Below are 14,301 nucleotides of genomic sequence, written 5' to 3' on the forward strand. Positions count from 1 at the left end.
GGCACTGCACCTGCAACACCCGACCGGTGTCCTTCTTACAGTAGGCCTATGGTCGGAGGGGGGCTAGTAGCCTGTAGGTGCCCCACCCGCGGGCACAATGCTCGTGGGGGCGACTTGCCCTTGCTACCATCTATGTGCGTGCAATTGCTTGTAGTGACAGTTGCAAGGGCGGTGGCCGCAGGTAGGCAGCATAGTGCCGGCGCACGCACAAGCACTACGCCTACAGTACCCGACCGGCATCCTGCGTGTAGTAGGCCTACGACTGGTGAGGGGCTAGAAGCCCACAGGTGCCCCAACCAAGGGCACAATGCTCGTGCGGGTGGCATCGCCCACGTGTCATGGACAAACTTCTAAACACGATGTTTGATGTAATGCTTATATATATCCGTGTCTTTTGGTATGTTCATGCTTTGTACAACATGTAGAGGGACGTCCGAAGGCTTAATAGTCCCATTTTAGTTGGGTTAGTGGCCGCTTTAGGCTTGTAAATAAAGGTTGTGTCATGTGGACACGTGTGAGAGATTTTTGGTTTGTAATGGATCATTTTACCCTTTGTTGTGCAACTATTCAGAGCTTGTAAAGTCTATTTGTAATTTGCATTGTCTATAAAGTGTTTTCGGAGATGTTTGCTTGTGGATCCTGAATAAGGCATTTTCTCTAACTCGTTCCCTCTTTTGTGGGTCCTAAGGGACATGGGAGGCTTTGGGGAGGCTGATCTTTGCGGACGGACACACAAGGGTGCTGCACGACTTTGGCAAAACTAGCTAAGTCCATGACAGATGGTATCAGAGCGGGACAAGCACTCATAGAAACACTTAGCATGCAAACGTGGGGGACCTAGCGAGGCTACGTTAAGGGCAGTCAGCACACGTGCGACCGTTTGGGGGGAAAACAGGCATGGAGATGTAGGAAAAAGGAGTCGCTCAGAGGAGCGGGCATATGAGATTGGCATTCAAAGGAATGACCAACCCTTCGCGCAAGAGGCACCACGAGAACAGATAAGCTTGGAAGAATGCGGAGCACACAAAAGTTGGGATGGCTGAGTTTGAGCTACGGCTCAACGTTGACAACTATACTTGATGGTGCTCAAGGCAAGCGAGGTGCTTGGTAAAGAATGAGACCATGCAATGTGGAATGAGTTGCTCAGCGACCGAAAGAGTTGTGCAAAGCTCACCGAGGTGAGCGAAATTGCTAACTCAAAGAATTTGGTACTCATGCATGGGCTTGTATGCAGATGATGGAATGTTCGCGGCCAACCCAAGGCGACCGAATCTTGGCGCCATGCAGTATTGAAACTTTCTCTTCGGCATGTGAAGGATATGTTCGTAGGAGGCTGAAGTGTGCAATGAGTTCAGCATGTTGCTAGGCCTTGAGTGGTGCAGCGGGGGCTGTATTGACGTGGAGTCACAATCTAGCAAGTGCGTTTGCAGGAGGCAGAACAATGCACAGTTTGTTTAGCAGATCGGAGTAGTCTAAGGGGATGGTGGTCTCCGAAATGAAGAGAGATGTTGCTCCAATGGGACAGTTATCTAGGAGGGATGAGTCCCGGCTCTCTAAAGGGAGAATCATGTGAGATGGACCTCACATATTGAGGTGGAGTACCTCAACAAACAACAACTCCATGAAGCTTAATAGATTGAGCAAGTGGCGAGAAGTTGTCGCATGATCTCGCTCGAGAGAATGCATTGGTGGATGCATTGCGAGATCAAGTGGGGGGGTGACCCAAAGCAACACAAATGAAGACACACTTGGAGTTGATATGGAGATCGGACTCAAGGGAGGGCTGACCCATGGAATGGTGGGCGCGAGGGCCACCATCGACTCAATGCAAAAACGAGGAGCGGAGCAACTTGGGTGTAACTTGGCGAAGTACCCAAGCCGTATGAAGGGAGCCAGCATAGAAGTTGGAACATGGAGCGGAGGCATAGTGCTTTCCTTAGACAGAGGTCAAGAACATGAACTCTTGCAGAGGCAAGAGTAGAATCATGTTGTTCCATGGGTCCTTTATTCTAACGGAGCGGACTCATCTTGCATGGTGCTAAAGATGAAAGGAGCTTCTGGGCACATGCACCTTATCTCGGAGGAGCATTTGATGGAGGAACTAAGGCGACTCAATTTACTGAGGCGAAATTGGGTTCAGAAGGCCTTAGCACGGGGCAAGAGGACTCAAAGGTGGGTACCCTTGAAGAATATGCCACAGTGTTGCCATTCAAGTTGCCATGAAGGAAGCGGTGCATAACGGAGATTGTGATGGTAGGGGCAGAGGCCCAGGATCCAGACAATGGTGCACTAATTACAGCGAAGTCGGTGGACTTGGGGAGCTACTAGGCGATGGACTATCCTAGAGCGGTACTTCATCTAGGTGTGACCCAAGAGTGGGTGGATGAAGGTCGATTGCCAAAGGAGCAAACAAAATCGAAGGTGGAAGAAACCTTGCGATGTATTGGCAGAGGCCACACATTGAGGGTTCATAATTCGAGTTCATCCCACAAGGACCAAAATGCAATAGAGATGTTACCAGGAGGCGACATGGTGCAGCGAATCGTGGTGGAACAGTTCATGGCAAATGCGATACACACGATCTAGTCCCGTGAGGGACTAGATTATATGGAGGTATGATCGGGTGCTACTGGAAACTCCACTTCGGTAAACAATATGATGACAAGAAGGGCTATGGATTCAAGGAGTGAAGGCCATGGTACCGCAGAGACGGGTCTTCTGTGTGTGCATCGAATTTTGCATCGGATGAAAACCTTGGTCATCAGCATATAGGGGCTGTGTTCCACCAAGGGAAAAGTTTGAATGCAAGTACCAGTGAGTTCCATGGGAGGGACTTGATCATGCAAAGGTATGATCGAAGCAGCTGGAGAGTTGGACTGCTCCAGAGCTCATATTCGCTTAAGGGAGCCCGGCAAGTTAGAGGACAAGGTCGAGTAAGCGAACGTTGCTACCAAGGAAGCTAGGGAGAACAGAATCGATGCAAGCCCTATAATGTGATGGCAGAGGCCATGCATGGGAGTTGCAGTCTGTCTTTCCATCGACCAAAAGGGAGCTACTTGGAGAACACAAAGGTGTTGAAGCAAGGGGTCGAAAGGGGCGAGGAAGCGACAATGAGTCCAGAGGGACTTAGCTACCCAAAATCAAGCATTAGTTGAATGGAGGTGGACTCAGAGGAGTGCCATGGAGACATATCTATTGATCATGAAGAAAAGGGATGCAGATGCGAGGCAACGGATAGTAGGGCCATGGGCATGGCAGCGCCATGGTACCGCAGAGGCGGGACTTCCGTGAAAGTCATTGATCCCTGCTCTCATGGAGGGAGAGCGCTTGGTCATGAAAGGGGCCGAGGAGGTGGAGTATGCAGAGGCAAACTCCAAGTATCGAGACAAGGCTGAGGGGCAGAGGCCAAGGAACTTCGTAAGACCGGTGTCAACGAGCTTCTCATCGAGATAGCCGAAAGTGAGGGACTTCGGGTCAGGCAAGAGTGCATGACCAAGGAACGAAGCAGACAGTACGCGGTGCTATACCTTCGCTACTCAGTGGAGTAGGCGGTAGGGTTGATGGAGAAGATGGTACAATCCCAAAGGCGACCAAACCTATGAGAGAATCACTCCAAGTTGGGGTAAAAACTTCCTGCATTCTAGAAGTTCGATGGCATTGAGAAGGTGAATCACAGTAACTAACTCAACGCAAGGAGTGCAAACACTTCAAGTGCTTCAGAAGTGTGAGCAAAGAGCAGGCGAAGGCTAGTAACCAGCTCGATGTATGGAGTACAACCTCGAGGAGGCGGGCGAAGTCAAGTAACCTTTGTCTTCTCAACCCTTAAGAGAATGGGCGAAACCGAGTACCCCAATTCTCTTATGTATCCAGCATAGGGGCTCTGCACAAGTTCAAAGACCCTTCGAACGGTGATCAGTGCTACTGAGAGTAGATTGTCTGCTTCATTTCCCAACGAAATGCCAATCGAAGGCGGAAGTGATGCGAACCTACTTGGATGTGACAACTAAGTGAAAGAAGAGTCAATAAGCAAATTTTGTGGAGGAAGGACCCAAAACTTCAGAAGCTTACGAGACGATGCTCGTTAAAGCTCCAACAAGCATCCACCCAGTTCAAGCAGCATAAGGCATTTGAGAGACTAGCGCAGTAAGGATGGTCTTTTCCTTCATTTGGAGGATCCGCAGGAATCAACAAGGATCAACATAACTCGGCCAACCCCACACCAGAGTCAGAATCATTGGTGAGTTGAAGTAGCATGGCGGATCAAAGGTTCGACTACTAAAAAATAATAGTGGAGAGTAACTGGGAGCCAAGAGGCGCATTGTAGCTGGAGCAGAAGATTGAAGACTCAGCAAAGGTGAGGAGTTGCAGTGTCGGCAAAGGCTTCAACGAGGATGTCGAAGGAAGAAGTGGGGGAGAATGTCATGGACAAACTTCTAAACAGGATGTTTGATGTAATGCTTATGTATGTCCGTATCTTTTGGTATATTTATGCTTTGTACAGCATGTAGAGGGACGACCGAAGGCTTAATAGTCCCATTTTAGTTAGGTTGGTGGCCACTTTAGGCTTGTAAATAAAGGTTGTGTCATGTGGACACGTGTGAGAGATTTTCGGTCTATAATGGATCATTTTACCCTTTGTTGTGCAACTATTCAGAGCTTGTAAAGTCTGTTTGTAATTTGCATTGTCTATGAAGTGTTTTCGGAGATGTTTGCTTGTGGATCCCGAATGAGGCATTTTCTCTAACCCGGTCCCTCTTTTGTGGGTCCTAAGGGACATGGGAGGCTTCGGGGAGGCTGACCTTTGCGGACGAACACACAAAGGTACCGCACGACTTAAGCAAAACCAGCTAAGTCCGTGATACATGGGCGACCTGCCCTTAAGGACAACACCTGTGAGTGGTAAAATGCCCGCAAGAGGGGTTGTCGCCCATAGGAACGACACCTACAAGCACTACACCTACGGGCACATGCCAGCGGGGTCAACGCCACTCGTTGGGGTGTCGCCCGTAGGGGCGCCCACCTATACGGGCACTGCCGCCCGTAGGTGAGCTACTTGCAGGCAAGGGCAGCGCCCCTGCCTCTGACTACAGAGGGCCATCACCGGTAGGGTGGCGGCGGCCGGAGCAAGCAGTAGGGATGGGGAGGGGTAAGTTTTTCGGAAAAAGATGAATTTGTTCATGTGAATTTGAGAAATTCCAATTCTATCCTTTTATTTAAATTATCAAAATACCCCTCATAAGTCAAAAAATTTCTTACATATCCTTGATTTCAGAAAATATTAATTAATTAAAAGATTTTATTAATTATTATTATTATCTAGTAGTCTTACATGATGATGATGTGTATATGTGATGTATGATGTGGACGGATGATCATGCATTGTGTGATATGTGTATTTGTGATTATTATTATTGGGGCCTACGAGCCTCCATTTTATTTCTTATTTATTATCGAGCCTATGTGCCAATGATTAAGTTATAATCACATGAGGAGCCATTGTTAGGATCGGAGTGACACTAAGAGGGGGGGTGAATTAGTGTAGTGGATTAAAACTTGTAAGTTTAAAAATGAATTCGTAAATGCGAGGAGATTTCGAATCGATAGTAACTTGAGTAAAGTGAGAAGATGAAAATGAAAGCTTGCTGCAGTATAAATAACAATTTTAGAAAGGCAAGTACTCACACATTCAAGGAACACACCAATTTAAAGTGGTTCGGTCAAATGACTTACATCCACTTGCGAAGCCTTCTTCGATGAGGCTCTCAACTTCCATTAGCAAATCACTTTGAAGGGGAAGGACAAATACCCCTCTTACAACCTTTTTATAAATGGTTTACACTCTTACAAATCTTCAATGAAAAGGAAGGAGGTGAACACTCAAGCAATTGAAAACAAGGCTTGCCAAAAACATTACAAAGGCTTTTGTCTCAATCTAATGCTTTTCAAAAAGTTGTATTCTTTGCTGAGAATTGGGGGTATTTATAGAACCCAAGAGGATTTAAATTTGGGCTTCAAATTTTGAATTCTCTTGGGTTCTCGATGCTGGCGGTGCCACCGCCTGTCAGTGTCTGACACTGACTGTGTACTAGCAATGCCACTGCCCAGTCCGGTAGTGCCACCGTCAGACCTCTCGGGTGCTGGGCGGTGCCACTGCCGGACCTCTCGGGTGCTGAGCGGTGCCACCACCCAGTCTGACAGTTCCATCGCTCAATCCTATGGGTCACTAGATAGGCTTCAAATCTGGCCCAAACTAGGTAATATTGGGCCCAGTTGGCCCCTAACCTGGATATAGGATTATCCCTTAATCCTAACCCTAATTACATGCAAACTACGTAATTGAAAACATAGTCCTAAGCAAGTTTTCAACCAGCAAACGTCGAGTCTCCTTCCGGCGAGCTTTCCGATAATCTTCCGGCAGACTTATGATACACCCTCGGATTTCTTCCAGTGGACTCCCAGCAGGCTCCCGATCTTGTGGTGAGTTCAGCGAGTAGCCGAGCCTTCTTGATGATCTCCGCGAACCTCCAACGATCTCTTCGGTGCACTTTCGAAAACTCCGACAAGTCCCCGATTTCTTCTCGGTTGGTTCTGGTAGCATCTCCGACGAATCTTCGGACTCTCGAACACCCATTAAACATGACTCCGGAAGACTTGCTTTATGTCTTCAAGCTATCATAGTTAATCCTACATGTGTAAAGTAAAAGTTCGATCTAGACAATTACTCATAAGCAATTAATCAAGTTGTCCGGCATGTCATTGGTCCCTCGACGCTTCGTTCGATTCTTCGGCGCATCGTTCTCTCTTGCGACCTATTGCCCAATCGGCCAGTTGACTCTATAACTCCGATATCCTTGGCACAATACCCGCTCTTCTTGGCTCGATGCCTGAATCCATGGCCTGAAGCCTTCTATCGATACGTCGACCGATCCACCGGCCCGACGTCTAATCTTCTGATATGTTCCTCCTACACAACATGATTTTCCTGCTTTAATTATCTCATCTTGATTGAAGCATCATGCGTAACTCAAAACACAGATTAAATCATAAACACATATCAAGTGGTTTCATCATCAAAATACGAGATTCAACAATCTCCCCCTTTTTGATGATGACAACCACTTGATGACAGAGTTAACCTTAACTCCCGGAGTTTAAACAAACTCCCCCTATCAATATGCCATATTGATAGAACCTTGAATTCAAGCCAAATTCAAGTCATTGCAAATATTCATCATGAATATTTACAACACGTCATCATGCATAACATGATCATACTTCTCTCCCTTTGTCATCAACAAAAAGGAGAAGTGTCACTTTCTATGTGTTTGAGATATAAAGTTTAATACATTGCATGAAAAAATATAATCTCATAGATTTACCATCATGCAATTTTGCTATTATCATCGATATGCAAGGTAGTATGATAGCAATTACTACAACATACAAGCTAGCAAATTTTACAATACTTTTAGAACATGCAAGCTAGCAGTTTTGAGATGTTCAAGAAAGCATCCCTTGCTTCTTGAAATACGCAAGTTTGCTAGATGTGCAAGTTAGCATGTTTTGTTTCTTAAGATAGGCAAGATTGCACATTTGGTATGCAAATTTATAGTATGTAAATTATCAACTTCTACACAAAAAGTTAGCAAAAAGATGTGCAAGATGGACTATTTTGCCTCTTTTCAAAATATGTAACTTGGCACATATTGCTTCTTTGAGATTTGCAAGATAGCACTTTTGCTTGAGATTACAAGATAGCATTTCTTGCTTTTGAGTTGAGCAAACTAATAAGTTTTGCCCCTTTTTGCGATATGTACATTTGCAATTTTTGTTTCTCTTGTCTTGTGTAAGCTAGCTAGCTAGCTAGCAAGCTATCTATCTCCCCCTTTGTCATTGTCAAAAAGAAGGGAAGACCCTTTGCATCAATTTCTAAATCATGACAAAGGTAAGTATCAATCTTATTTATGCATCATTATGTTTTCAAATTAAAATATGCATAACTTCAAAACTTTACATTTGTATCCTTACTTCATGCATTATACAAATAAATTAATCACTATGGGCATATCATACATGATACATCATTTTGGTAATAAATCATTGCATTTATCAATATTTTGATCATGATACCAAGCATTCATCATTTAGAGTATTCATGATACACATTATATGCATATATCATCACAATAAAAAGCAATTGCATGCATAATTTTAAATCATAAATGTTTCAAATCATGATGGTATCAATTTTGTCAAATTATATCCTACCATACATGTTCATAACTTTTCATTTGTATGCATCAAAATAATATCAAGAGTATTTTATACATAATACAAAATCATCATTTATAATTACATCCATATTCTAATCATTATTTCAATCTACACATCATGAAAACAATAAATTTGCATTATAGACAATCTCATGTTTTATCATTCTAGCTAGCGTATATTTTTGCAATTAGCAAGCTATCAAATTCCTTTTTCTTTTATAACAGTGATTCAATCATATCAAGGCATTTGTATCATAGATACAAAGAAATCATATCATCAAAGATAAGATCATTTGAATACCAAAAAACATGATTTATTTCAACAGATCTCCTTTATTTTTATAAATGTCAAAAAGAAATGTAGGAGATCAAATGTTATAGTACCTTAATTCTTGCATAAGAAGTCTTAAGTTATAAATTTTAAAAAATCAAGATATGTCTTATTCAAATTCAAATCGTCAAATCAAAATCATTTTCAAGAGATTCATAAAAAGAAAAACATAGATAGATTTTTTTAATCTCTCAATTCTTTATTAATCATAAAAATTATAATAAAAAAAATCATGATTCATTTTGGAAATTTTCTTCTTTAGTAAACAATAATAAGAAACATGGGAGTTCAAAGAATAAGATCTTGATTCACAATAAAATTTTATGTATCGAATATCGGGAAATCAAGATGATGATTCATAAAGAATATCACAAATTACATTCAAGAGAAAAATCATCATTCAATTTCAAATCATTCAATTTGTCAAATCAATATTTCTTGGGTATGCATGATATCAAAACATGATTTTAAATCTTCAACATATAACATGCATGAATTCAAAAATCGAAAAGGAGAAGGGAAGAATTCAAAGGTACAGAAATTTCAACCATCTCAGAAACAAATGAAGGATCAAGTCATGAATTCAAAATTCCATGAATCATTTCGACAAATCTCCTTTTGAATAATCAAAATGATCATCAAAGGAAATCTCATATTATTCCAAAAAATCAAGATCATGATTTTAATAAAACTCATTTCAAATTCAAATTATCAAAATCATTTTTGTGGTGCACAAAATTCATAACATAAGTACATTCATGATTTTACTGATAATAGATTCCCTCCCCCCCCTTTTTTTTTTCTAAAAGTGTTTCATTTGAAGTGATTGATTTTATGTTAACATGCTTTTCAAATATGCATCAACATTTAGGATAAAAAAATGAATTTCGTCATAAAACCATCAAGACCAATAAATTATAAAAATCATTATGTATTACTTTAAAATCTCATACATAAAGTTATCAATCATGGTATCAAAATTTAAATATTTTCATTACAACTTTATGTATTATTAAGTATACAATCATCAAGCATGACACTTACACTATTTCATATAAGCATGCCTATTTCATTTATGTCAAATCTATTGAATCTCGTATTTTGATGATGAAACCACTTGATATGTGTTTATAATTTAAACTGCATTTTGAGTGATGCAGGTCTACTCGATCAGGATTAAACAGTTGACGTAGGAGGAATTGACGTTGCGCCAGAAGAGTCGTCAGGATATTGGATGACTGAATGCTTCAGACGTCGGGCATCGGGCCAAGGAGAGCAAAATTACGCCAAGGATATCGAGGTTGCGGAGGTCAACCGCCGATTGGGCAACCATCCGCAAGAGAGGACGATGCACCGAAGAATCGGACGAAGCGCCAACCAATGACGTGCTGGGCAACAGAATGTCAATTCGCGTTGTAATAATTGTCTAGATCGGAGTAGAGTTTTGGTTTGTGTGTGCAGGATTAACTACGATAACGATGAAGACATAAAGCGAAACAAAGTGCTGGAGTCAAGCGCGAAGGATTCGTTGGGAGTTCGAGAGTTCGACGGAAGTCCGAAGGTTCGTCGGGAATGCTGCCGGAACTAGCCGAGAATGAGTAGGGAGCTTGCCGAAGGGTTTTTCGGAAGCTCGCCGGAAGGTTCGTTGGAAGTTCGCGGAGCTCACTGAGAAAGATCGGAGCTTACCGAAGAAGCTCGTTGGAACTTGCCAAGATCAAATCGTGAAGTCTAGGAGCTTGTCGGGAGTCCGTAGAATGGTTTCCGAGAGTTTATCGGAAGACCGTCGGAAGTTCGCCGGAAGAAGTCTTGACTTACGGACTTTGTAATAGCTTAGAAAATATCTTTTAATTCATAGTTAGCACGTTAATTAGGGTTAGGATTAGGTGTTAATCCTATAACCCAAGTAGGGGCCAATTGAACCCGAGTTCGGACTGGTTTGGGCCAAGTTTGGAGCCCAACCAGTGAGCTGAATTAGCCTAGGCGGTGGCACCGCCCAGCACCCAAGAGTTGGGCGGTGACACCTCCTGGGCTGGGCGGTTGCACTGCTTGGCTGGGTGGTGGCACCGCCAGCATCGGGAACATAAGAGAATTCAAATTTTTGGAGCCCAAATTTGAATCCTCTTGAGGCCTATAAATACCCCTCAAGTCTCAGCTGAGAACACAACTTTTTGAGTAGCAAGTGTTTGAGAGAAAGGTCTTAGAAAAGTCCTAGCTAATCTTGTTTTCATTTTGCTAGTGTTCACCTCCTTCTTTCTTGCTGAAAATTTGTAAGAGAGTGAACTGCTTGTAAAGAGTTGTAAGTGGGGTCTTTACCCTTCCCTTTCAAGAGATTTGCTAGTGGAAGGTGGGAGCCTCATCGAAGAGGGGCCTCGCAAGTGGATGTAGGTCATTTGACCGAACCACTTTAAAATCGGCGTAATCTCCGGTTTGCATTTATGTTTATACATTTATCTTTCTGCAAACCTTTACTTTGCTAAGTTCACTGCCCTCATCTTATTACGTACGCTTTCAATGCAATTGAAATGGTTTCAAATGAAACATTATTTTTATCGTACGAAAGATTTTCTAAAACCAAAGTTTTAATCCGCTGCACTAATTCACCCCCTCCCCTCTTAGTGCCTCTCCGACCCTACCAATTGGTATCAGAGCCACGTTTTTCTACCTTGGTTTAACACTCAAATAGAAATGACTCTTTACGGCTTTCAAGAGGGTCACTCTCTCATTTGTCCTCCCTTTTTCAATGGGATGGACTACACTGATTGGAAAACTCGAATGAGAGTTTTCTTACTTTCTTTGGATTTGAATTTATGGCACATAGTCGAAAATGGATTTGAAATGTCTTCTCTTCCAATGAACCAATGGAATGATTTAGAGAAGAAGATGTTTTCTTTAAACGCAAAGGCTATGAATGCCTTATTTTGCGCTTTGGACAAAAATGAGTTCAATCGGGTTTCTTTATGCGAAACGACTTTCGACATATGACACATTCTTGAAATCACACACGAAGGCACTTCTAGAGTTAAAGATTCGAAAATCAACATTTTAATGCATGATTTCGAGCTTTTTCAAATGAAGCCGAGCGAAACCATTGTTGACATGTACACTCGTTTCACGGATGTCGTTAATGGTTTACAAGCTCTTGGTAAATGTTTCTCGAATTTTGAACTTGTTAGTAAAGTTTTACGATCACTTTCTAAAGCTTGGGAATCAAAAGTAACGGCAATACAAGAAACAAAAGATTTAAATATTTTTTCACTTGAAGAACTTATCGGCTCATTAATGACAATAGAAATGGTGCGCAATGCACATGATGAACACAATGAACACTTGAACCACCTTCCAAAGAACATGAAGGATTTAGAACCTCAGATAAATGAATACCACTTGAGCGATGACTCATATGATGAGGACAATGATGAACTTGAATTTCGAACACCAACTCTTAATAAGTTCATTAAACAAAAATCTAAAATAAATAATGAACTTGAATGGAGGAAGAGGCCAAAGAAAAGGAAGGTACCCAAGGATGAATCAAGAACTTCCAAAGGTGAAACGGCGAATTGGGCTTTGACGGGCTTGACTATAAGGTAAGTAACTCAACTCTCTTGAATTATTTTGAAATTACTTGAAGTTTTTCATGAGTTCTTAATTTAGATAGTAGGAATAGGAAATAAAAAAAATTATTTTTCAAAAATTATATCATGTTTTTCTTTTTTAGCATCTTTGAAAAAATTAAAAATTTGATCAATGAAAAGTATATTGCTAAGGTTTCATGCATGTTATGTTTTGAAATGTTGAATGATGTATGCAACATTATGGATTATAGTTATATGATATGTGATAATGCTTAGGATTAATCCATGCATGTGTATTTTGATGATTTTATGTCATGCATGAGTTTTTGAAGTAAATGTTGATTTAATACTCTCATTTTGGATTAACATGTTTTTGGTTTAATCATTTTTATGATGAATTAAGATGACATTCTCATGACATAGTGCATGTACATCTATGCATGAATTTCTTGATAGTCTTTTGATGATAGATGTGATATCATGATGTTTTATTTTTGATGTGTTTGGTCTTGACGGCTTTATGACGAAACTTATGTTTTGACTTTAAATGATAATACAATGTTTTCACAAAAAGACTTGAACACTCTCACATGAAATCAATTGTACGAAATGGAAATGAATTTTCTATTCTATTGAGATTAATGAATTTATTTTACCAATCTTATGAATCTCATGAAAATAAACATGATGAATATTTTATAAATGAGTTATCTTATAAGATTTTGCCTTTACATCTTGAACTTTAATGCTTATATTGATTTAGCATATAAAGACTAAGGCATGCTCATAAAAAGCAAATCACATGAATATAAATTTATAAAAATGAAATATAATCCTCTATCTTATTGATTTCTACCTAAGAGACCAATAAAACTATCTATGCCATTTTGAATCTCTTGAAAGAAATGTTGAGATTTTGATGATTTGGATGATTTGAATTTGAATGAGTTTTATTCAAAATCATGATCTTGATTCCGTGATATTTACAAATTAAGATTTATTATGAATCAAGATTTTTTCATTAATCGATCTCCTAAGATTTTCTTTTGATTATTTATGAGTAGGTTTTTCAAAAGGAAATCATGCCTTTTGGTATTCATATGTTCTAATCTTTCATGATATGATTTTTATACAATTCCTTGTATTCATGAAATGTTTATCGCATCACCCAATTACTTTCTTCTTGATATTCCTTATGTGGTGATTAAAATTATGCATGAAATATTCTTGATATTATTTTGATGTATACAAATGAAAAGTTATAATCATGAATGATCGGATGAAATTTGACAAGTTAATATCTTCATGATTTGAAATATTTATAATTTGAAATTATGCATGCAATTGCTTTGTATTGTGATGATATATGCCTCATGAATACTTTATTATCATACATGAAAATAGTGATAAACATTTTGAAAATAAATGTTTGTATCATGTTAGATGATTTTACATTTTGTGCATGATGAGTTATAGTGATGATTGAAACAATGATTGAAATGCTTTAAATGATTAATGTTTGGTATCATGATCAACATGTTGATAAATGCTTGAAAATTTTAATGTTTGAGTATTATGTATGATATGCTTATTAATGATGATTGATTTATTTTTCGGTATCGTGCATGAAAAATAAGGTTATTGAAATTGTGTATGTTTTAATTTGAATATATAATGATGCACAAATAAGAATGATACTTACCTTTGTCATAATATGAAAATTGATATAAGGGTCTTCCCTTCTTTTTGACAATGACAAAGGGGGAGCAAGAATTTCTTGCGTGGACATCATGAAAAGAGGCAAACTAACTAGCTTGCACAATTCAAGATGAAAGCAAAAATTGCACTTCTCAAAAGAGAAGATGCAAATGTAACATTTGCCAAATTGTTTGCTTGCCTCATGTAAAACATTATCTCTTGCTAGTTTGGCATTTTTGCTAGCTTGTATGTTGCAAAACTTGATCACTTGTTCAAACATTTTGCTAGCTTACACTTTGCAAAGAAAGCAAAAATGGCACTTCTAGAAGAAAGAGCTTGTTATTTTGAACATCACAAGCTTGCCTATCTTAAGAAACAAAAATTGCAAAAGTGCTATCTTACCTATCTCAAGAAGCAAAACTTG

This window comes from Musa acuminata, chromosome BXJ3-4, assembly GCF_036884655.1.
Source record: "Musa acuminata AAA Group cultivar baxijiao chromosome BXJ3-4, Cavendish_Baxijiao_AAA, whole genome shotgun sequence".
Taxonomy (NCBI): Eukaryota; Viridiplantae; Streptophyta; class Magnoliopsida; order Zingiberales; family Musaceae; genus Musa; species Musa acuminata.